This window comes from Salarias fasciatus, chromosome 18 (assembly GCF_902148845.1).
Source record: "Salarias fasciatus chromosome 18, fSalaFa1.1, whole genome shotgun sequence".
NCBI lineage: Eukaryota > Metazoa > Chordata > Actinopteri > Blenniiformes > Blenniidae > Salarias > Salarias fasciatus.
This window is the reverse complement of record NC_043762.1, coordinates 14,374,476-14,400,624: the sequence shown is the minus strand read 5'-3', so window position 1 is coordinate 14,400,624 and position 26,149 is coordinate 14,374,476. Positions and strand designations below refer to the sequence as shown.

At 40.5% G+C, this 26,149-nt stretch overlaps 1 long non-coding RNA gene across 1 annotated transcript in view; it reads left to right on the top strand.

Annotated features, from left to right (window-relative positions):
- The first annotated feature begins 201 nt into the window (after positions 1-201).
- Positions 202-26,149, top strand: part of LOC115405656 (uncharacterized) — a 68,533-nt gene continuing 42,585 nt past the window's right edge. Inside the window, exon 1 of the long non-coding RNA XR_003933450.1 lies at positions 202-292. This is a non-coding gene — a long non-coding RNA (uncharacterized LOC115405656). The remainder of the gene's footprint in view (positions 293-26,149) is intronic.

Here is a 26,149-nt window from a genome sequence, read left to right as displayed (position 1 = left end):
CTTATATTCCCTTCTGCAGCTGTGTGAGGCAGAGTGAGCGGTGGAGAGGAGAGGGAGCACATCTGAGTGTCGTGGAGACAGCTGGACCACTTGGCCGAGAGATCGATTCACTTACATCAAGCCACACAGGAAGTGTGAGCGACCCGTAGGACGTCTGTGTGCTACCTACAGAGACACAGAGAGAGAGAGAGAGAGAGAGAGAGAGCGCGCGCGAGAGAGTACCTCTTGACAGAAGAGAGTGAAGATTACCTGGGGCCAATCCAAAATCTCTTCAGCTGGTCACTCAGAGCAGGTGAGTTAACTTGTGTGTGTGTGTCGGAGGGGGGATGTGTGTGTGTGTGTGCAGGGTCGGGACCGATGTCAGGCAGGTGCATTCTGCTTCTGACAAGTGCATGCATGCATGTGTCCACTATCTTAACTAACAGTGAACAGTTATCCATTTATTTGTGTGTGTGTGTGTGTATGTGTTTTCTGCTGTGTGTGTCCTGTTTTTACCTGCTGTAGTTGTGCATCATTTGCCAGACAATGTGCTTTGTAGTCATCCAGCCAGGTGATTAACTGGGGAACCTCAGCATCAATCAGGCCGTTATCATGCTGAGCAGAGAGAAGCACAACAATAGTTGCTTAACGATTCCCACTTGCCGGTTTGTGGGTTTATATGTATGTGTGTGTGTGTAACTAAAGTGCTGCGCAGAAGCCATTTGTTTTAACAGGTGAAACGCAGCTGAATTTCAGGCACTTGAGCAACTTAGAAAGAGTCATTAGAAAAGCTTGCGTCGAGGAAATTAATTGGGAGGAGTTGATGGCACTGCCTGCCAGTTTGTAACAGCTGTCATGAAAGGGGCATTTGTTTGAAGCCGCCACTTTGTTCTCATAATAGACATTTTATTGTGTTCACCGGAATGAGATGCTTCTTTACTTCTGAGTCTCAATGGAGTTATAGAGAATGGGCTTGAAACAAAGACTCAACCCCGTTTGACTCCGGTTGTTAATGAAGGAAAAATATGACCGGACTCTAAATCCAGTGAAATCATAATCTGGTGTGATTGCTTCATTAGTGTGGCCCATTTGAGAAAGTGCGAGAGCTGCTATCGGAACCTTTTAGCCCACCGAGCAAGCAAAAAGTGGTTTTTATGCCGTTTTTGGATCGTTTTGATAAAAGTTTGTCCGGTGCATCGAACAAACGTCTTAACGGACTAAGTGACAGGAACTTCACTCTTTGTTGGATCAGTCAGGGCAGAAAGTAGGGGGGAAAAAGCTCTTACTGGAAGTTTTGATGTTTTTTTTTTTTTACTCAAAATCTGATATTAGTGAAATGCAAGTGGAGGAAAACTCCTGATACAGTAACTGTTTAAACAGTGATTAAAAGGTGAATTCCTTAACACACACAAAATCAATCAATGTGTTTTATTCTTTCTGTCATTAGCTGTAGTATGAAAATGACAGATACAGCCTTTTGGAGTATTTTTTTCCATTTCCTGGTTGTTTAACCATCTCAGTGGATAAGAACTCAACAAAATCACAATTATTCTGCTTTAAAGTTAAAAATATTGTGGACCTCTCTGTCTTTTTGTAAAAAATCTTCCTATGCATGACTAATACTGCCTGCAATGTTCAGTATTGTTTGGAAAGACTACCTCAAATCATTTTTTTTTTTTTTTTCAATTTATTTAACCTTTATTTAACCAGGAGAATCCCATTGAGATTAAGAACCTCTTTTTCAAGGGAGTCCTGGCCAAATGCACAGAAACTAAATAAATATGTTCATGTGACACTTTTTCATCTTCTTAATTAATTCTACAAATCATTTAAGAGCAGCAAGTTATCTCGGATGAAATGTAACTGCATGCCGAAATGGACGTTACGGTCACTTACTGAACAAAAGGTGTACAAAAGGTGAATGGCATCACTGCAAACACTCTCTTTAAATGTGAAAAATAATTCCACCTGTGGTTTGAATCTGTGAAACATATGCTGCATGTTTACTGGTGAAGGATTCAAGATCTTCCTGCATGACATTCTCATTGGAACCATGGGTAAAAAAAAAAAAAAAACCCTCAGTAATTATGTACTTTATTGGAAAAGTTTGAAAAGTTGCACCATGACAACATCCAATATTCAGGCAGTTTGCAACTTCTAGCTCAGAGTGCATGTTACCAGTGTTAATTGAATTTAAGTGAAATGTTATTTCACTGTAATCTCCGCAAACAAGGTCACATTACAGATGTGAGCACAGTTTTAGACTTACACAGTTTCGGCCACAGAAAACATGATCGCTGTAACTATGAACATATCTACGGAAAAATAATAGATTCAGGTTTTTCCTGCTGTGGCCGTTGTCATCTATCAAGTGCCCACAGTCCTCAGGCCTTTGTGACAGTTATTAAAAAAAGGGTAGCAGACTACTGCTTTCTGAGGCTAATTAACTGTCTTTGCAGTTCAGATAACTCGGCTTTACTGAGTTATTAAGAAACATGGTGACATTTAGAGATGCATACGTGCACCGCTGCTCGGTGTCCTCTTGTCGTATCTGGTTTGGAAAATATCACACCCTGCCCAGTATATCCCATCATCCATCTGTATGTGTTTTCGTGCTTCTTTTAGTGTCTGTTTCCCCTCCCGTTCTCCCCCCAATCCACTCGCTCCCCTCTTTCCCTCCATGTTATCCCGTGAAGGTTATTGCCATATATCGAGTTGGTTTAATTTGTCAAAGTCCACAGAGCATATTGTCCATGGTCACAACAGGAAAACACATCCGGGGTGTGTGTGAGTGTATGTGTGTGTGTGTGTATGTGTGTGTGTGTGTGTGGGGGATTCATTTCAGTTATGCATAGACTCAATATTGAAAGCGGCGGTGATATATGCAGAGCTCTGGCTGATGGGATTGACAGACGGATGGGGAGAAAAAAAAGGCAGATGCAGTGAAAACGAGAAGCAAAGCAGTGTTTTTTGTCAACACAGAAGCTGAACAGTTAATTTTTTATTTTCTTCCATGACTGTGTGTAGGCTGCGAGTGGGGAGGCTTGAGGTTATCGGTCTCTGGATTCATCATTTCTCGCACCGAGCTCGGCTTCCCTTCTCTCCCATGTGGGTCCAGTGTCATTAAGCTGATACACCAAATCTGAAAAATCGCTTTCTCTCCCTCTCCCCGTCCCTCTCCTCCTCTCCGCTCTTTCTTACCATCTTTCTCTCTCTCCTCCTGGCTGCACCAAACCTGCTGTGTGTTTCAGTCCATCTTTACCTTCATCCCATCATCACTCAGTCAGCCCGTCTTCCTCACATGCTTAGAGACTCAAACACGAGTTAACAGAAGTGCATCTTATAATACAGCAGGCTGGAGTTTTTCTCATCTCTGCTGGTGAAAAATTAAATGATATATTTAATGAATATTGAAGCAGAGTATTTGCTGGCTTTGGTAGTCTGATTTAAAGTGTTGCAGCATGCTGAATCTAAGGAACACGAGCAACATGTTTTCAAGAACAGCAAGTCTCGTTGTTTACTGCTTTTGCACTTGTGGAAAGACAGTTTGGAAAAGACACCGTGTTTAGTGTTTAAATCACTAAATGCAAATTGTTTCTATAAATTGCTCGAGGAACAGGTGGCATTTGTTAATATTTTCTCTCACACTCCCTCTGTGTCAGGATTATCTCTACAGTTTTTCCCTTTCTGTGTCTCCAAATGAGTCACATTTATTTGAGTGCCAGTGGGCAGCTGAACAAGATTGCAATCGTCTGTGTGGTAATTAATAATTTACATAATACTTCATTCTGGGGGAATTTTATTTTCCTCTGCGCCGGTGTTAATTGTGTTAGCTGAGCTACCGTCATTACTTCTTGTTAGGAGGACAGTTAAACGTGGACATGTCCAGCACTCGTTATCGACCACATCATCCATCAGACACCGCGTGCATTTAAAAAGTAGCAGAAAAGACAGTGTAGAACAGAGACCTGGAATCCTGCGCCATTTGTAAATCTGTCATTTGTGATTTGAAGACTTCCGTTCTTCACACAAGTGCATTTTTTTCAGGGTTTCCTTCTGCGTCTCAGGCACACACACCGTTTAGTTTTACTTGTGTGGTGAAGGTTTATATTTTTATTAAAATTAGTACTTTGTTTTAACTTGCAAGTTGCTGTAAATCATTGGGGAAGTAACTTTTTTTTTTGTCTTTTAAAGTTTATCAATATGTAGCTGTATGATCGTCGTGCTGCTGTGACACTGATATACCAGGACTGTGTGGGCGACACTATGTTCACTATAGCTGTAGTTACATCAGTTAGCTGGTGGAAGATGCTCTATAATCTGGATGTAAGAGCTTCATAAATATGAATGGGTTTATGATATAACAACAACATGTAACAAAAGCGCCGTGATAGGCATACAGCTCTCACAAAGGAACGCTGCTGTTTATTCAAGGCTGCTCTTGCATTAAAGATACTGCACTGCGATGGCTCAGAGTTAATGAGGCGCTCCTTCTCCAGTAGACAGTAGTTTAGTGTAATAATGACTGTTAAGACTGGACTGAAGTGGAGAGTTGGGCTTATGATTAAAATATGGATCCCATCAAAGGAAGCCTTGTTTGAGGTACCTGGTTCTAATTTTTGGTAGCATGCCTGTGCTAAAAGCATGTTAACTCAACTTCTCAGTCCTGATTTCACTTGTTTTGAAGTCAAACTCAATATTTTCCATGCTGCAGTGAGATTTGTTCAGAAATGCTGAAATGCTGCGGTTTTCCATTCATGTTTCATCTCCACAGGCATCACCTCAGTGGCGTCCTGCAGTGTCACCTCAGTGTGTGTGATGAATGTGAAAAGACGACACGTATGTTCATGAGGCAGAAGAGTCACACATCAGCACCCCCCCGTCCTGCTCTCTCCTGCACGTCTTTACTTCTTCACTTCCAACCCGTGGATATCACTCAATGAAATATTATCAACATTTCACTTCAAATTGTGTTGGTTGCATTTAATGATGTTTGACTTCCATTTATTGATTCATCAAGTCATTTATTTATATTTGTATTGCTCATGCTCTCCTCTGCTGTGGGTCACATCATCCACTTGTCGTGTGGATTTCCACAAGATGGAACAAACTCAAATTACAGTCATTTTCACCGTTTTCTCAAGAATCCAGCTACTTCTTTTCAACCATCTGTGTTTATTTTTTCTTAATTTGTGTAGCGTGGACACATTCAGCAGAGCGGCGTCAGGATGTCTTTCACATATCGGTGCCTGGTGCATTCAGGGAAAGCTTAGTGGGCACATTGTGGTGGTGTTCAGAACTGAATAAGTGTTGCTTGTAGTTGTGCAAAAAATAAAAACACGTTGAGGAAAAATGGGCTTGAATGCAAGCTGGAGAAATTTAAAGGAGATATCAGCAAATAGTCACATGGAAGAGATATCGTGGGGCTTAATGATGGTGCTTCAGAGCGCTATCGCTCACCCATCATGGGTTGTGTTGTCCCCACAGTTAAAATGAAAAATTTGCAATGGCCAAAGCTGCAGCTGACCTCTAAGAAGAACTGTAATATCCTCCTCGGCGTCTTCTTTCTTCAGCCTTATAAAACGTGCGCTTTCAAACTGACTGTCATGCTCACAGTGTCTGCAGGCAGATAAACATCCCGGGCGTCCTGCTGTGTGTGCTGTATGTGCGCTCCACCGCTGTTTGACTGGCGTACCCTCATGGCTAATCAAAATAAAAAGCGCTCATGGAGGCAGGAGCGATGTGCTGTTTTCACAGATCTCCCCGAAATCGAGGGTGGTTACAATAATGATGATGACTGAAATTGTTCAAGATTTTTAGCACTTGTCTTTTTTTGGCCCGGGGTTTGAAACACTGTACGAACTGTCTTTCACTTTGCTCTCAGTGTACAATATCTCAAACTGAACTGGGGAAAGCAAAACCGTTTTAAGCTCTTTTGTGTTGTACGTTTGCATTTTTTTCCTTCTTCGTTCATGTAAATGAAGGCCGCCTAAGTAAACACTGGAAACAATACCAGCAGCGAGCATCGCATCTCTTCACTGTTGATCTCTCAACCACAAAGCACTTTATTAACGGAGAACGAGTGAATGTGCCAATTATGCTGATTGTATCAAAACACTTGTTTCTCTGACGGCGCTGTGTGCGTGCCGGTCTCCTCCTTAAAGCCAGGGACAGAACGACTGTGTAAGAGCAAGTTCGCAGCATTTGCTGGTTGGGAAGGCCTGATCCAGCGAGATGTTGTAAATTTCACATATGCAGCTCCTGAGTGGTGTACGGTGACAGTGCTGAGCGTGGGGAAAAAACAGAAATCGATGGCAGGATGTCCAAGAAAGCAGCTCTCTGCTGTATTCAGGACTACAATATAGGGGATATTTTTAAGCCATGTCGGTGCCCTTAAAGCAGGTTCAGGCTCCGTTCTAATGGAAAAAAGCAGTCCCTGAAAACGTCAGTGGGCATCTCCATTTAATTAATTTATCATTGGTTCAGAGATTTTTTTTTCCTCAGGGGAAAAAATAAATTAGATAATAGTGCTGGTCATTAAATATCTGTAATTCAACTACTTGGGTGATTGAGTTGACAAAAGGGTCAGAAATTTTTTAATGTAGCTGATTGGAATTGCTTTTTGAGCCTTGATTTTTTTTTTTTTTTTTTTTTTTTGCTGTTCTCTAAACACTGAGAAAATAACAAAGTTGATAGGATCCTTCAAGTTTTGGAGAGTAGTGAACTGCCCTCTTTAAATAATGTAAGAAAGAGGAAAGAGCTCTGCGCTGTAGCAGAGAAAGGATGTTTTTTTACTTTCCTTTTCCAATCCCACACCTGTCAGGCAAATTTCCCACGTGGTACGACACAGTTGAACCGATAAGCCTCTGATTTATATTATATCAGTGAGTGCTGCAGAGACACATTCACCTACAGTCTTTATTTCCTCCATTTGAAATAGTAGAGAATCGCCTTGTTTGCCACCAAGCTTCAAACACAATCCAGAGAGTTCAGAGTTCAGCTGAATCTTCTCACTTCTCGTTTGCTGTTTCCATCATCCACAAGATGCAGCGATGCTGCATTGTGCAGTACCTTTTCGAGCATGTGTGCTATATCTTTTTTTTTTTTTTTCCTTCTTTTTACAAGTGCCTGCATTATGAATCTTGTGGGGATATGCTTGAGAGGTTTTATTTTTATCCTCATCTTCCAGTCCTCCCCAGCGTTTAGAGTAAGCTGGGCAGGCCACGTTAATGATCCTCATTAGCCAAGGAGCTTGAATCCAAACTGGAATTCTTCCACTTCAACTGCTACTTAACATTTGAGTGTTCCTCTCCCTCCTCTGCCTGTCTATTTTCTTGTTCTCGCCGTCTCACGTTCTCTCCGCGCATCCTGCCTCCTCCTGCAGCCCTCTTCGATATTCTCCATCACTTCCCTCCACCTCCTCCTCCAACCTCCTGGTGCTCTCTGGGATACCATCTTTAGAGGTCTTCCATCTCTCTCAACCTCTTCCTCAGCCATAATACTTTTTTTCTTTTAAAAGATATTTACTGCGAGATGCAAGTCCCTCGATACTGGAGTGTACCTGTGTCTGTGTGTGTGTGTGTGTGTGTGTGTGAGAGAGAGCACTTTTGTGTGCCAGTAAAGGAAGCGTTCCAGATGACCTCTGTTACCAGTTGCTTTCTCTCCCCCCGCTGTGAAGTGAAAAGCTTAAAGTTCAGGCGTGAGCCCCCTCCAGGCAGCCTGTGAAGGATGTTCAGATATACAAACATATCGGCTCGTGAGACACCTTTAGCTGAAGGGTAAATATGCTCTGGCTCTGTTTATACAACAGCCGCGCAGCGCTGAAAGGCAGACTTTTGATAGTGTTTGATTTCTGAACTTGCTCGGTCCGAGCCGCTACACTGCTACATTTTGATTCTTATTTAAAGGTGCAGCTTTTTTAGTAACCTTTATTTAGGACGGGAAGTCGCACTGCTCAAAAGGAGGTGGGGGGAAAAAAAAAAAGTCCCTTAAAATGTGCCCTGAATACATGAATTATCCTGAAGTACAGGTTCTCTGTGTTCTGTGCCAGGTTTAATTAGCATTTTTGGAAGATGTTTCTAATTGCAGAGTCTCGTTGATGAAGCAAAAGGTTAAAGAAATTACAGTTCTGCAAAAGGCCTCCGTATAGTCGAGGATGTTGCCGCAGTTGTGAGCTTCAAACTTGACATTTAAGCTTTTCAGAGCAAATTTTGCTCAGACCGCGGAGAAATAGATTTGGTAATCAGAAGGATAAAGTAGTATTTTTGCTTTTGTTCATTGCTCAACTATAAGAATATGTGGCCATGCAAATAATGACTGATTTTTGAAAGTAACTTTAAATATACATTTGTTGAATGTATTTTAAATGAGATGGTTCATGTTGCTTGCTGTCTCCTTTCCTCCTGATTAACCCATCCAACTGTAAGCTTAAAAAAATGACAAAATTGTAAATAAAAGAAAAGAAACTGTCTCCTGGAGTTAAGCATGGAAGACAACCTGGCATTTTTATTTTCAGTGTGTTGGAGAGAGGCAAACACTGGAGTGAGTTAAGATGTCTTTTTGATGTTTTTGAGTACTTCATTCAGTGTGTCAGCGTGGGGAAAGAAAACGAGAACATAGTGTGGAAAGTCTGAGAGCCAAAGCTGCTTTTTTCCCCTCTGGAGGAACTCCAAATCTGAATCTCAAGAGCATTTGAGACAAGTCCAAGTCTTGTCAAGCAAAATCAAGTTTTATTAAGTAAATTTAAAAATCAGGTACAAGCTTTGTTGGTAGTGTATGAAAATAAATGATGCTAGTTTGCCACAAAAACAAAGAAAACAAAGGTTTTATGGTCAGAATGATGACTTGTATACTCATGTTGACAGATTTGTATTTTTTAGATGACTGTCATTTGCAACATATGGAGCAATTGATAGGTGCTGTTTCTAAGATTATAATGATTTCAACATCTTCATTAAACACTCGTTCAAAAACAAGTTTTACTCAGTTATGTATGTAGCAAAATATGTCAAATAACTGGTGAATATAATGAATGACCAAATGAATTACATTTAAAACCATCAAAATGTAGCGGTGAAAGGTAATTTAAAAGATATAATGAGAAAAATTAAGAAAAAGCTGTTTGTGTTACAGACTGTGGGTGAGCATGTCATGCACAAAGTATATTGTTTTTTTGTTTTTTTGTTTGTTTTTTTTTTTTTTTTACCTGTAAAGGACCCATTCTGTACATTTGCATAATCTCAGCAGTGTTGGCCCATTTCCACCCTTGTTGACACCACAACTGCATTGCAGCTCTGTATCCCAGGTTCACCTGGGCCATAAAACAAGATCTCTCTCCCCACTTTTCTCAGGGAGAAGGAATAATGGCATTGAAAATCTTCTTTTGGTTTTCACACAGCTTTACACAAACCGATCACCCACCTTCATGCTCCAGCTAATTGCACATGTGATTAAGAACTAAGGCAGCTATTTGTCTCTGTGAACTTTCCATCTGTCTGCCATTTAGTGGAATGGTGTCATTAGCTTAATATGTCCTTAGCTCATGCAAAAAGCTATTTTCATTCCTTGCACATGCTGAGCAATTATAACTGCTCCAGTTGTCCCATTTGCATAGTTCCATAGAATATGCATTGCAATAGATTAGATTTTCCACTTAATATGCAAAACAGAGCTGTTGTGGGTTCGTTTGCTCAAGGTATACCTAATAATTGGCTCGACTGAGCCATAGTTTTGTGTAAAAATGGTAGCAGAGGAATACAGACATATTAGTCATTGCCTATATATTATTACAGTGCATCAAAATGAGCTCGTAGTGCATACATTTGCACTTTTTAATAAGATTGCAGCGAGTCCTGTGATCTTAATACCTTCTTTATCGTCATTAATATTCAGCATACCTCACTGTTAAGATCAGAAATTATATTTCGAACGAACTTGAAACATGCTTTCCTGAGGATCCATAACCAAATGGAGGCCAGATGAGGGAAATTACATTCACATAATAGAGACTGACATTGCACCTTTGTGTGGTTATGAATTACAACACTTGTAATTTTCAGTATTAATGCAGGCAGTGACGCTTGCTGCTGACGGAACTCATTACACATAGGACTGGAGTTTTTATAAGCTTCACAAATTCCAATTTTAAAAACAATTGTGAAATTTTCAATTTGTGGAAAAGCCAGTTGGACCACGTGAATTGTCAGGATTTGATCTAATTTGTTTATTTTACTTTATTTTCTATTTTATTTTCCAAGTCTAACAGAAGTTGTTGATCAAGGCCGCAATCAGCTACACTGCAAAAAACTACAAAAATTCACAATCTTACGAAGTTCATGAGTCTTTTTTTCAGTGAAGATGTCTCATCCCACTTGATTAAAGATAAATTTAGGATAGAGAGACATACTTGCTTCATGGACAGATAATTTCACTAGTTTTAAGAGTAATTTTATTTAATCAAGTGTTGATATCTTGTATTAGGGCTACCCTTTTTTCCAGTGTGAAAAAGCCACAGCATTTCCAGCTATTACAGCTGATCTTCCACTTTGAGGAGTCAGAAGCTGATCTGCATGAATAACTAATCAAGTGAGCTGAATTACACCTCTGCTGTGACTCAGTTGCTGAAATATTTCCCACTTGAGCCACAATAAGCTGAATTAATTTCAATTTTTATTCTCCATGCTTTTAATGTTCAGCATTGACATTGATATTAAAAAGAAAAGCTAAAGGAAAAATGACCTCAGCTATCTGATCACTTTTGAACTGAGAGTTTTGTCAAGTTGGAGTTGATAAAGAAGTAACTTTACTCTTAGTATGCTCTGGGTACTGCGGCTGCAAAGCGTTTCTAATGGATTTTAGACCGTAAAAGAAGTTTGACCCTTGCCTCCGACTGCTGAAGAGGCTTTTACATCCACCGAACTGTACTTGCAGATCAGTGATTTTCACTTTCTCCACTGTGGAATCTACAATTTCATGACATTATTCAACACCGATTTACAGCTCTTGCAGAAAAAAATGTATTCTGACGATAACCCAGATGGTGTTACCGTTACTCTACCGACTATTCATTGATCTCCCCCAATCAATATCCACCCCTTCGGAGAGTGATGAGACATTTTTTCAGCCTACATTCGTAGGACTTTACCGCATTCGTCGGAGCTACCCTCTGAAAACCAATGAGGTGCCCCAGGGCCCGTGGAACTGTTAAAGCGTCGCACATCATTCTGATGCAGCGTGGTTCCCCTTCTACATGAACCATTGTTGTGAGATTAGTGGCATTGAGGCTTCATGTAGACAGCCGAAACCGTTTGCTCACCTGTATCTGTGCAGAGCTCAGCAGATTTTTTTCTGCTTGTCATTGTTTGACTCAAATGAAAGGTGATAAAACACTGGTCGATAAGGATTTTCTTTAATTTTGTTGCGTTGATGTTGACTCACGGGAGTTGTAGCCGTTTCAGTGCAAACAGTCGATTCACCCTCTTAATGTTTTTGTCAAACTCTGTGGAGGACAAATAACCATTTTGTCATATTTTGAAATGTTTCAGTGAGTCTGCATTGTGCACTGTGTTGCTAAAACCTCAGAACTCCACTGCAATGTTAAAATCCCAAGTTGTTTTTAATTTTTTCTACACTAGTATCTCTAAAACTAAACTTGGCTCTGTGAGCTTCCCTGCATTTCTAGAGAGCATTGCATGCAGGCAGAGTTAAGCAGGTTAAACAGCATCGAGAGTGCATTGTGGTGTTTTCTTAGAGGTGCAAGGAGATGAATTTTCTGAACTTCGGTGGAGCGTTTCTCTCCAGCTTTCATGTTAAGCTCAGCTAATTGCCTCTAGGCTTCTTCTTTGTGATTCATGCCTGCAGTCCTAACTGTGAATCGATCTCCTCTTCTCAACTTCGGTCTGAAAACAAATAAGGTTTTGTCCCATGATGACTAACTATACTTATTTTAAGGTGTTGAAATAAAAGATGAAACAGATAGGAATGGTTTGAAGGATATTGTTGATCATAAGATGGCTTCGAAGTATAATATAGCTTTAGGGCTTTCAGCTTCCAGAAAGATTTGTGTCTCTCCAGGTTGGTTCATTTTCCTCGTGTATAAAAACATAGAAATGAAACCATCATTTGAAAACGGAGCCAAGCTTCTCGGTGAACTCCACTGGAGTATGCTGAGTGTTTTGGAGGCTGAATAAAGGTGTGATGAAGGAGAAGCAGTTTGTTTTCTTTTCTTGGCTGCTTTGACATATTGTTAGTAATTTATGTAAGTTGCAGACTTTTTGCATGTTAAATTAGAAAATGCAGTAATTTCACAGCTAATAGTTTTTTCTTTATTGAGAACATCAATTTCTTCCCAGACATGTAAAAACATGCATTTGAAATTAATTACACATAGGTGTGAATGTGTGAACTGTCTGTCTGTAGTGGGCTGACGCCTTGTCCAGGGTGCAGATAAAGTACAGATGATGATGGATAATAATAATCACACCAGGACTTTTCACTCACGCGTGGGGGATTTTACTGCTTTAGCTATAGTGCTAAAACTGCTGCTTTACTTATTCATCAATATGATATAAACATTATTTCCAATGTTGTGTGAGGCCAATAAGATGTAATTGCTATTTATATTGTATAAAAGTTTATACTGCATAAATTCGAAGCTGCAAAGTGACCCAGAAAGTGCGAAATAAATATAACAGAGCAGGCACTGCCCACCGATCGCAACTGTTTATCTATATAATAACACAAGAGCTCAGTTCAGCTGGCTCGGTACGTTAATTACCCGTTTTTGTGACACTAATCCAGACAATATGCGTCATTAATCATTACGCTGGTGTTTAGGTCAGGGGGCTTGTGATATTTTTGGCACCGTATTTCTTAAAACAATCTGTGTGCATTGGAAGTGGAGTACCTCAGCAGAGAGCCACCATCCATCACAATGCACAGACAGTTTTTCTTTTGTCTCTATACCTGCAGAACAATTAAATTCTTGTACCTTAATTATTGTGGTGGTATTCGAACACAAACTGTTAGAAACCAAATGACTTCCTGACAGCTACTGGGTCACATAGCAGTGTGTACTGCTGTGCCGCTGATTAAATTCACCCAATAATTAAGCAGACACCATTGATTCCCTGCAGAGAAATGGAGTGTGTGCGTGTGTGTGTGTGAGAGTGAGAGACTCTGTGTCCCTGTGCTTCCTGTAGCCCCTGCAGCGGTGGGCCAGTCAGATATGCGTAATTTGGGAAATGAGCAGAAGTCAATTCCACTTAAACAGACAGTGGTGTTTGGACGCATCGATGTTCCATGCATTGTTGACTCCCATCATTTTCTCTCCCCCGACTTCCTCTGTGTAATTGACAGAGCGATCGAAGGGCATGAGAATGCGTGTCCCAGATTATGATTGTGTGTGAGCTTAATATGTTGTGCAAGAATTTAAACCCAAACACATTGCGGTGTGTGTGTGTGTGTGTGTGTGCGCACGTGTGTTTTCGAGCTGATCAGAGGGTTTCAGAAGTGAGTCTTGAGCTTTATTTGATGATTTGAGTGCATCAATGACAAGTCGGCGCTGATGAGGAGAAGGTTCGGGGTTGGTTAATAGATCTGCTGATCAAACTAATTCTTGTGTTTAGCAATGCAAATGTATGCTTTTGAGTGGGTGGCTGTTTGTCTCTACCACTGCTGCTTTTCTTCACATCTGTGTGTGCCCAATACACAGCACAACAGAAACATACCAGAAAGCAAAAAGTGGGCTGACTTTGGACGTAAGCAGTTTTGCTTTTCAGGTACTGTGGTTGTGCCACTGTAGCTTTGCTGCTCGCGCTGCCACCATTGACAACTACGTCACTTCAGTTCATATTTATGTTCAAAGAAATTAACCAAAACAGTAAAATCAATAGGAAAATTAATATACTCAATGTCTTGAAATGTAAAAGTGAAAGGCTGAATCAGTGCCAAGATTGTAGCTGTTGGAATGTGCATTCAGCATTTCATGAGGAAATTTACATTTTCTGTGTAAAGACAGGTTTGGGACAGGCGGGTTTAAAGATATGCATTTGTAATCATTTGGGTTAAAATGTGTATAAGTAAAGAACTTTATTTCTCCTATGTATGTGTCTGCACATAGAAGCATGACTTTTTGTGGCTCTAAGTTTGTTTATTGCAGGAGACGTTGCTGCTGATGGGATGTGTAGTTTAAGTTAAGTAGAAGTTATTTTGTGATGTCTTCCAGGTAGCGAGAAGACTCTGTTCTTACTGACAAATCAAAAACTTTGAATGGGGAATTTTAAGGCTGAGCAAAACCGCAGAGTAAATTATATTGACTGAGCAGAGCAGCACCATCAAGACTTGAACAATTTAAAAAGCATTTTACTTTCATACTTCCCTTTAACCTATGTCCACCGTCATGGATCATTGCTTTTTTGAAGCCACGCTCTGGGTGTATCGGGTCCTGTAAAGCGCTTCATTTTGCCTTTTAAAGGTTAATTATGAGGTGGTGGAATGAAAGCGAATCGCTTAGTGTGAAGGTTGTTTAGGCATAGTCGTCGCTTAAAAATTTTCAAGGGCAAAAAAACGAAAAAGTGAATGCAGACAGAGTGGGTAAATGTGATAGTGAATTACCACTATCATGATTTTCTTTTCTTATGATTCTATTGTTGTTGGTGTTAACTAAGCTAATCGACTTAATCCCAACGGAACTTGGTACCGCCATGCCATAAAAAACTAGATTTTTGTAGCTTTCCTTCAGTCTTCATTCCATTCTGTAGAAGATATTTTCATGTTCATAAAAAATCAAGGCATCAAAGGAAAAACCATTTCCAGCCTGAGACTTTGAAAATCACATGATGTGAGACTGAGCCAATAGTTAATCAACTAACAGGTTTTAAAGACAGAAACAGGTAACATAATGACTACGCAAACAAATCAGCTGCTCGTGACACATAATCTGTGTTTGCTTACATGGAAAATAAAGCTTGATTGAAACGGTCGGCAACAAAACGTTAATTTATTTCAGTGCTGGTGTCTTTTTAAGTGGACATCTTTCAAAAACAACACACACCATCTTTGCAATTTGCACTTTTTCTGCCATTTATACTGACCAGGACTGTAAATAAACTTCTTCCATTTCTGCAACAAGCAGCACTTGCACTCTGGCATTGTTTGGTAAGATTAGAAGTAATTCTGTTGTGATGTTTGCTTCCTGTCTTTGTGAGCATAAATATCCTTTTGTCTTACTTAACAGTTTCCTTGAATAAACTACTCGTAGATTTGTATCAAACTTCAGGTTTTGAGGGTTTTGACTGATGTGCTCAGTTTCCTGATCTTTATTTGTGTCTGGATACTCATCAGGTAAAAAAAAAGGAAACGTTGTCGGGAATATCAATGCGACAAAATTAATAGATTTCATGATTTCAACCAGAATGACTTCCATCTGCCTCTATTGTACTCGTAAATGAGAAGAATCAAAACCCATTGAAAATTGATTCTTACTTTCCCTTAAAAATACTTATTTGGTGGAATAAGAGCCCTGTTGTTGCTTTCTTTTCAAGCGTTCATTCAAATATAATAAGTTGTTATACCTGTGTGACACAGAAGAATGAACAAAGAATTAGATTTTCCAGCAGTCAAACTGAATGATGCAAGAAAAGCTAAGAGGAGTTCAAAAGCAGCTCTGCATACCGATGCACTTCTTTGTTCTGGGCTCGGTGTGCAACTGTTTGGGTTAACAGTTCACACCGGCGCCAGGCAGAGACCCCCACAGTGCAATCAGACCTCCTAAATGTGCCGCTGCATTTTCCTGCATGCAGAGCATATAGGGAAAATTTCCAGTTGAGTTTGTCGGATGTTGAAAAATGAAAGAAGAGCTGAAGTTTCTCTTGGCTCAGCTCTGATGTTCTCAGATACACTTGCTCGCCAAATTGTCAGTGATGTTTCTATATTCTGTCTTTGCAACACACATGCCGATCATCTCATATATCTATTTTCAGGCTCATGTGATGGAGGTAAATCATCTGATTTTAGAATGTCTGTACTGTTTTTTAATTTGCTCCTGAATGTCTATTTGACAGCTGTGACAACTTTACGCATTGAGTTTTAATGGGAAAATATACAACTTCCGTATGGAGCAAAACAAATGCTCTTATTGTCACAGACTATAATAAATAAATTCTTGTAATTAAATTTGAGTACTCTCTGAAAGAAGTCCTTAATGATAAAGCATTGCCATAAAAATTAAAACTGCTCTTAAAATGGAAAGAGAATTGGTTTGTTGGGAGTTGATGTATTGACTTAGCCTCCAAAATACCCCAGACGCCAATCCACTCAAACATCTGTGGGACAAACAAGTCTGAATCCATGAGTACCCACCTTACAAATTCTGGGATTTAAAGGATCTGCTGGTAATGTGCTGTCGCTGGATCTCACAGCTCACGTTCAGAGGTGTGATGGAGTCCATGCCTCGATGGGTCGGGGCTGTTTTGTGTAGCGTAGTTGGAGCTACACAATATTAGGCAGGTGGTCATGATGTTACGGCTGATTAGTGAACATTATGAAATATTTCATATTCATTGCACGAGCTGGAGAGTGTGAGTGACTTGCTGCGAGCTGTCAAGTCCAGCATTACCAGCAGGCGTTCATGGCATCTCATCAAAATCACAGAATTAAATGTTTTTGTAAATGGAGAAGTTTCACAAAAAAAAAAAACTTTTTTCCCAATGCAATACTCACACCCCTCTCAAAAAAATCCTAAATATAAAAATAAAAATTAATATTTCTATGCTGTGTAGAATTCAGTAGAGTAAATGCAGTATCATGCACCAGTGACTTCAGTATTTTTGCAAAATGAGTTGACAGTCAGCCAAGACAAAGTGAGCTTCTCCAGTAACACACAGGAAATTCAGTGCATGCGTGAATTTAGTGCTGAAATTTAACATGAGTTTTAGAAGGTCCATGGAGGTCAGAATATTATATATATAGATTTTTTTATTTTTAGGTTTGAGGACATTGAAACAATTAATATAGTATTTCATAAATCACTTAGAAACCAAAATTGCATTTCAGCCACTTTCCCACACCAACTAATTTTTTGACCTTTCTTTTTACTTTTGCGACTCTGGACAGAACATACAGAACAGATGAGAAAAGATGAACCTTTTTCCAAGTCACTCGTTTTCTTGTTTAGAAGCCACGCACCCACCTATTAGCACGTAATGTGCTGTTGTACTGAAGCATCTTGCAGGTAAAATGATTAATTCTGTTTTCAATGGCATTCACTGAAGTGTGCATGAGCAAATTCTCCCTGTGAGCTGCGCTCTCTGTAAAGACCATTGATTGGTTGGATGGATTTTAGGAGCCCTCTTTTGTGCGCGCGTGATGATTTTCTTTTTTGTAGGACTGAAAGACTCTTGCAACGCTAATATTTCTCATTACAAAGACTGTCCACCCAAAGAGAGAGCACACACAATAAACTATACTCTTCCTCATTCTGTCCGTCCGTCCGTCTGTCCCTCACACTTCATTTTCTACAACATTCGACAACATTTTCTTCCTCTTTCTTTTTCTTTGAGACACTTTACAGTCGGCTTTAAAGGTTTTTTTTTGTTTGTTTGTTTTTATCACAAGCCGGCATGTTCAACCATACTTGTTGGATATGGATCAGAGCAACTCAATGAAAAATCTTTCACTGGCTTACCACAACTGTGATGAAAAGAAGGGCGGCTGTTTTTTGATTCTATAGTACTCTTGATCACAGATGGAAACATTATTGGAAGGCCCATCCAATTTACGTACTACTGATTCAGGGCTACTGGGAGCCGATCGCAGGAAGTGTGGCTGAGTGCAGTGCACAAACTGGATAGGTCACACATTCTGAAGTCACAAATGAACATGCAAACTCCACACAGTGGCAGAGATAGTGATGATCACTAGGGGTGGGACGAGACACAAATTTCACGGGACGAGATGTCTCGCGAGATTGAGTCCGCGAGATTGAGACGACACGAGACCGGGGGGGGGGGGGGGGGGGGGGGGGGGGGCAGCGCGGTACTCACATACAGCGTCGGAGCATGGAGTGTCGGGTCGGAGTGCCCCTTGTACGGCCACGTTGCCCTCCGCTCTACACTGCGCCCGAGGCGGCCGCCTAGTTCCCCTAATCCCATTTAAACCGCGGCGCACAGACGACGCCATGACTGCATCTGCACTTCATGCCACTAGGTGCGCTGTTTGCATGTTCAACCTTATTTTACACAGACACCACAGAGGAAGAGGGGCGCCGCAACCGCTGCAGGCTCTCTCTGCATGCTGTTAGAAAAAGAGTGTGAGCCGGCAAGACGTGGTAAAATGTGCATTGATGCGATGCATCGTTTTTCAATAAAAGAGAAGAACTGAACGATCGTTTCCGCACATTTTCTTTACGTCGTATCAATTAAACTGTATCACAAGTAGTTTGTGTACTCAAAAGACCAAGATTCCTTGCAGATAGAACATGCGCAGAACAGTATTTCATGGCCTTTTCAACCGGGTTTTTAAATATGAATATGAGCACATTCAGGGTTTTGCACTGTACATTGTAATGTATTACTCCGTCAATATTCCAGTTAATAAAGAGTTTTTGCCTTTATATAAACGTACTTAATCTCGCGAGATCTCGTGACACGAGATCTCGTCCCATCCCTAATGATCACTGTTCCAGAGAGCCAGAGGGTCATTAAATTTTTAGCTCCAACAAACATCGCAGTTATGAGGAGGGAAAAAATGCGAAGATGTCTGTTTAATATATCTTTCAGTTTTCCTCTGTTTACACTGTTTTAGTAAGTGGATTTCTGAATAAGCTCTCGATTGAATTTTAAATGTAAATCCCACTTCTTCTCTTTTTTTTTTAACCTTAATGGTCTCACATTATAATCTTAGAAGAGCGCTACACTCGTCCTTTTGCTGCAAAGTCATTATTGGTGCTGTTGCAGTCATTTTCCCCCACTTCTTTCTAATGGCCATTCTCAGATGGAGTCGAAGTGTTTTCGGGAGTGAAGTGCAACCAAAACTATCCGCAGGCATACAAAAAAAAAAAAAAAGAAAGAAAAAGAAAGGAAAGCAACTGAAATTCAAAGCTTTTCTCTTGGCCAGAATTCGAAGACATTCTTCGTTAAAGCTATTCTCACTATCACTTCGGGCTTTCTGTCTAACCTTCAATGAGGAAAACTACTGCGATCATTACTTTGCATCACTTGAAACTTTTTTCCACCGTTTGTGCCCTCTTCCAGTAGAAAACTCCTGGCCTTGATGCCTCGTGAATGAAATAAAAACGTAGTGAGCAACGCTGAGCCACTATTTATTCAGGAACATTTAGGAGATTTTAGAAGGAGGCAAATGAGTTTTTTTTTCCCCCTTCTAAACCACAAGGTAGGTGTAATTCCTGGTGCTATGTGGAAAATTGATCATATCTTCTATCTTCGAGTGAAAAAAAGAACTTGCAATGCTTTAGCTTCATTTCCCCACAAGCTGAGAAACTGTTTTAGAATGCGATCATTCACTTGCTCAGTTTGTTTAATTATGGTGTGTGAATTGTCAACAGTGAGTTTGGTAAATCTATAGAATGATACTAGAGCATTCAACTTCTTCATGGTCTTATGACAGCGTCACATTTAAATGGCGAGGCTAGAAAAGCTCTTTCACTGATCTGATATGAGGCATGTGCAATGTGGACTTCAGCTTCATCATCGATTTTTCATTTTGTCACGTTCGTAGTGATGCGCAGAGCTGTGCAGAGCTGGGAGAGATTTTTTGGTGTAGCTGTCCTCTTACAACCATGCCAAACCAGTTTATCCCACAGATGCTTCATTGGTCCAAAGCCCATAGATATGGGGGCCTGTCCAAGGCTTAAAAACCATGTTGGTGGCGAGAGATGGAAGGAGCATCATTGTCATGCGTCGACTGTAACTTCCACACGTCTGTTGGCCTCGTCCTGCTTTGAGCGTCTTTATGTCATGGCCACTTGAGAACTGATTCATTTTCTCCGTTCTGAAAAACAACTCGCTGAAGAATGTGTCATAATTTCTCTAAAAAATGTGTGTCAACATGCACATTGGGGTGGCCTAGTGAGTTAATAAATTCAAGTTTGCTAGTTTGAATCACGCATCGTGCCACAGTGGGTCTTTGAGCAAGACCCCAAACCCCCAACTAACCCGCTGCCCACTGCTTCCAGGACCTGTATTGAATTAGGTTATGACTAGTGTTGGTCAAGGACGAAAACATCATTTGAGCAATACACAGATTGACACGTCTATTCACACTTATTGAGCAGTCCGGTGGTGTTTGAAAAGGAAAGACTTCCCGTGCCTGTTGAATCAGCAAGTAGGTCGACTGAACCGACGACCTGATGTTAACAATGAAAAACTAAATACAGAGGATGGCTGCAGTTGGTCAAGATTGGCTGAATTTCTTCAAGGTTCTTGTCCTTGTTGTTGAGTGGGTATTGTGCTTTTTTTTATTTTATTTTTTTCCCCCCAGCAGATTTTCATGACAGTTTCCCGTCTGGTTTTGTTTTTGACTGTTATTTAGAAATTCTTACCACCTCTACAACCTGGTTATTTAAGATTCTATTGTATGATGACAGAAGTATTAAGAGAGAAATATTATCTCTCAAACAATAGAGCAAGGTGGTTAATTGCAGAGTTCATTGCTAATTAGCAGCATGAGCTGTACGGGGGATGTATCGGGGTGAAGGGGCTGGCTATTGTTAGCTGGATGGATTCTGTGCTTTGCCGTGTGTTGCTGCTGAGATAGGCCCCGTGCCTGGAAACAGCGGTGGTTTCGCATCCAGCAGCACCATCCGTGGTCACTCAGAGGGAAGTAATGCCAGAAAAAATGCTGAATAAATAGGTGTTCGGCTGGCATAGTGATGTGCTATTCTTAGGTAGTCGATGAGAAGCTCACAAAAGAGGGCTCAAAATGCGACTATGGTAATTAGTGCTTGATACATTAGTACAAAATGACCACCTGAAGTATCTCCTAACGCAACGTCCTCCTGATGCAACACAGCATTACATATTGCTACTATATTTAATTCTAATCTAGAGAGACAACGAATATCATATTTCCTGTATTATGCAGCAATGTCATGCTGGATTAGCCCACAAATATGTTTTCCCAGAGAGGACAAAATACTCCCTTTTCTTCAGAGCCTGGCTCTAAATTTGAAATCCAAACTACTCCAGCTGGTTGCCACGGGCATGTGTGAGACAAGTGCATGGGAGCGGGAAGCCATGAAACAAATTGGATAAATGTTATTTCTGGAGAAATGTTTAAATGGGATGCAGGAATCTTATTGAGCCAGTCATGCTTGAAATTGGGTGAAATCACACATTAACAGAACATGGGAGATTCCGCATTCACCTTTTCACATCTCGGGTGCTCCTCCTTTTGTTTCCTGTGCAGCTTAGGCCTCATAAGATGTATCTCTGTGGATCATATGTAGTCCACACTTATTATTTGCACATTCACACACATAATGCAAGTGATTGCGCGTTACGCCCTTCACGCCACCTCACTCTAAACTGATTTAAAGGTCACTGATTTACCCGAACTGAATACATCTGCACAAAGGTGTAATCTAGGGGCATTGAAACCCACTGGGCTGTGGAGGCCTCGGCTGTACAGACATAATGTGAATTCCAGGAGGGTCTCAGTGTGTGTTTGAGCGTGTCTACGTATATGTGCCTTCTGTGTTTTGAGAGTTGCAAAACCTCTTTCCTGTAAATCACCTGCCTTCGAGTGCCGTGTTTGGCTTTCTCTTTAGGGACACTTTAGGTGCGTTTGATTTGCTCAGGCTGATGCAACAGTGTCAAGTGGAGCACTTGAAGAGAAATCGTCCATTCAAATGTTCGGTATGATCTTGAGAGTGGTTTAAACCTGCAGCGATGGTAATGAGAGCACAGATTTCATTTCTGTTCTGAACGAGAGGTCAAGCGGGAGGCTTCAGCCTAACTTTAGTGCTGGATTGTAGGTAGCTGCATTAAAATTAAATTAAAAACCTTATTAATGAGCTGCCGTGTAGAACAGGGTTATTTGCATGGTGAAAAGCAGTTAAATGCATCTCTTTCTGCAGGGATGAGTGTCTTATCCTGTCTTTACTTCTGCTCTATGTTGAGTTACAGTTAAACACACCCTTGGGTACAGAGATGCCTGTCTGCTCTGTATCTTTTTAACTAGCATGTGGGCCGTCCCTTCCCCTCCCCTGTGTTCGAAGCTGTTATTCATGCCTCTCGGGTCATCTTTTCATCTTGATATGCTTCACTCCTTTTCTCCCGGAGATCCCAACACGTCGTCTATTTTTCCTCCCACCTGGGATTTTCTCTGAAACCTGCTGAGGTTATGTTCCACTTTTCAGGACAATACAGCCTCACTACTTTAAGGATTTAAAGTCCATGAAACAGTTTTAAATGAGTTGTGGATTTAGGGCATGTCACCATTAAACCTCTATAAAAATATACTTTAAGTAAAGATGAATTACAAGTCTTTACGATTTTTTTTTAAATTTTTTTTTAGTAAAAAAGTTGAACGATGTGGTTGGCAAGGATTGACATTTAAATTAGTTGTAGAATTGAATTCAGATCAAACTGAGCAGCTGTTAATTATGCTACATATGTCACATCACATAATTATTTAAACCAAATTGATTTGAAAAAATAAGGCTTTAAACGTCAATGTTCATAGCGCTGAATGACCCGAAATGACAGAAAGTCATTTTTACACCACCAAAATTTGAACAGTAAAAGCAACCGGGGGCGAAATAAATGTATTGGGTTTAATTATCCAAAGCTGTTGACTTATTCACAATTGATGATGAAGATGACAAACACATCTATCTGTCTGTCTGTCTGTCTGAACTTGCAGCAGAAACAAGTTTGATAAAAAAAAAGCTTATTGTGAATTCTGGGGAAGTATCTAATAGGCACCAATTTGTGGGTATTTCGTCATATCAAAAATATTGTTTTTAGTTTTCTTTCAAAACTGCCCGGTATTTTCTTCGTGCCGTGTCTCCCACCCACCCTTAGTGAGAATACATGACAATTCTAAAGTTGTGGTAGTTTCGAGTACATTGTTGGCAACTTTTGATTTACAATTACGCTGCCTGCGTTCCTCACAGAGCTGTGACAGTGCTCACAATTTTGCCATTACATGCTTAACTGCTGACATCTCCGTGCAGGAAGAGCTTTTACTTTAGAAGAGTTTCATTTGGATTTGGTTTGTTTTTATGTGATTTGAGAGTGAAAAACAAAGTCTCCTTGGAGACTTGGAACTTGGAACTTTTCTGTGTGGACATATGAAACCTTGCCTAGAAATGTGTCTGTCCAAACAAAATGACCAAAAACACTGTAATAATTATATCAGGTCTGTCGTGGTTCTTTAACTCTGCCTTGGTATTTCAGAAATACACCCAGAAGATGTAAAGCATACATGTAAAAATCAAAAATACAATGGTAAATCTGGATAAGTGAGTGCGAAAACAGTAATTTGTATGGACCAACAAAAAAATAGAAGTCTTGCTTTGGATCGTGCTGGAACCGGCAGGTTATGAGAAAACGTGAGAATGTGTTGTGAAAGTTATGGCTTCAGTTGTCAGAGTTACTGAATGCAGGAGAGGCTGGACTTTGACGTTTTAGCATTTTATCCTTCATTTACCAGTGAAAGTGGAAAAACTGAGTGAGTTTTTTTTTTTTTTTTTCAGATTTAAAACTTAACAGTGAAAAAACTTGGCTTTGTGTGGACAGACCACATGTCCAATAAACCGGTGTTTGTGTGGACCAGGCCCCTGAAAACACTGAAAGAGCCAGAAGCAAATTTGACCATTTCTTTTGAAAACGGGGGAGTGGGGGCGGGGGGGGAGTGAATCATTCGACACTTATGCTGTCTTGACCAATTTAGATAATTGTGTTTTGTTTTAATCACACTGTTCATACACAAACCTGAAACAACCTGTTAATGCTGTCAGGCTCAAACACTAATTTGCTTGTTCTTGTGTGTCATTTGGCTGTTAGCTACACCTTGTTGTTCATCACAGAGACAGCATCTGTCCTCATTCTTTGTCTCGCACCCTTTTTTTTTCCCCTCCTTGAATCTTTTAACTCCTCGCCTCAGTGTGTCTCTCTGTTTCCCTCTTTCTCCGTTTCTCTGGCGCCCTCCTCCACACTCGGTGCCCAGAGACGGACCGACGAGCCCGTCCAAAAACTCTGGAGGCCTCGTCCAGGCCGCTCAAGTTGTTTTCTTCCATGTTGGCCGAGACCGATTGGTTCATTCACTGCTTGCATGTTCATATTTTACGGCTTTGCTGAACTACCGTGGCTCTCCGCTGCACAATGGAGACATGGTACCCGAGTTGTAAAGTTCACACAGTTCCTTCCTCTCCGCCCCAAATCGTTTTTTTTTTTTTTTTTTTTTTTCTGTTGCCATGCTTGATTCTGCCTCTTGTTCTGTCTTTTCACTATCTTTCAGACACCCACATTGTATTTTTCTCCAAAGATTCATCCACAATTGTCCAGAGCCAGACATAATTCAAAAATGGACAAGAACTCCTTGTTCACTGTTCCATATCAGTCAATTACTGTGTCTGCATTTGTGTGTGTGTGTGTGTGTGTGTGTGTGTTGGTGATCTCTGTGAATGTGTGTAAGTGTGCCAAAATGAGGGACAGTGTGGTGAATGTGAGTTTGGGGGAGGGATGTTGTTCCTGCCAGTGTTAACTAACAAATCGTCAGTGTCCTAATTTTTGTGTTGCTTTGAGGCTTGTTTCCAGTCTATAGACAGATCTGACAGTGATCAATAAGTTGCTATCTCCGTGTGTGTGTGTGCGTGTGTGTGTGTGTGTGTGTGTTTAGCTGTGTTTGCATGTGTTTGTGGATCATTAAGCTCCTCTGGGGATGTCACTGTTCTGTTTTCATTTGGCAGACATCAGGGAACGGGCCAGTCATGTCATTGAAACAACTAAGTCTTCACGCTGATGGATAATCAAGCTGCGCTGCAGTGCTGGATAGATAGCATGACATTACATGGCAGCCCTCTGAAGTGGGCTGACAGGTTTCTTAGCTGTTCCAGTGAAAACCTTCAAGGCATGATGAATCATTAATTAGCACACCTCTTTTATTAGGCACTTCATTCAAGCCCCCATAATGTCTCCTCTAGTCTGCTGTGATGTTTACTTCTTAATCTCAGCAATTCTCTGTCAGATTTTTACAGCTCAGCTCAAAACAGCATGTGATTGAGTTCAAATTTACTTGAGGTTAGGACTATTTTATAACTGCCACCAGCAATTTTTCCACACATTCTTATTATTCTGCTCAATGTGCTGCAAAGTTTAAATCTGGACGGTTTCGTTGAGTAAGCTTCATCCTATTCTAATTTATTGCCTTACAGTTTTTTTCAGCTAAATTCAGGAAAAACATTTTTTTTCTTTTATTTAATTCCTCAAACAGAAACGGAAACAGAAAGTCCAAAATGGACAATATTCATCTAAAACTGACCTGTTTCAGCAACAGTTTCTTAACCATAACTGTAGCAAATGTTATTAACAGTTGTTTGGTGTAATAAAAGTGATTGTTAACAGCAAAAAAGCAATAAAGTAACGAGTTGTGTTGACTGACAAAATGTTAACATTAAAATGTAGTGGTAAAGTTTTTTTCTTTTCCTTTTTGGTGACGATCAGAGTGTAACCTCCAACATTTAAACACTTGCTCATCACATCTGTTGTCCTCTTGATTTTTGAGTCATTTGTGTTGCTCATCCACTTGTGACGCTGCAGTCTAAAGGTTGAGAGCGAGTACTCTAAAGGTCGTCAGGCTGAATCATCTGGCTTGTGGAAAACAGGAGCAGGAAGCAGAGGCAGGCGGCGCTGTCAGGTCACTCAGCAATAATCCCGCTGAAGGGAGGCGAGGCAGGGCGAGGAGGAGAGAACGGTCCAAACGTAAAGATAGTGAGAAATTATACACAAAAAAAGCAGCATAAGACTCATTTTTAAGACTTATAAAACATTTATAGGTTTTCAACTTTCATTCGGTGTGGACTGACTAAATGATGAGCGAAGTCATTTTTTCCCAGCATGCATTATGCAAATTTTGTTTCAGTGTTTTTGTGTGTGAGGTCTGCAACACAAATCTTATAACGGGGCACACTGCCCTCTTTCCCTTTATT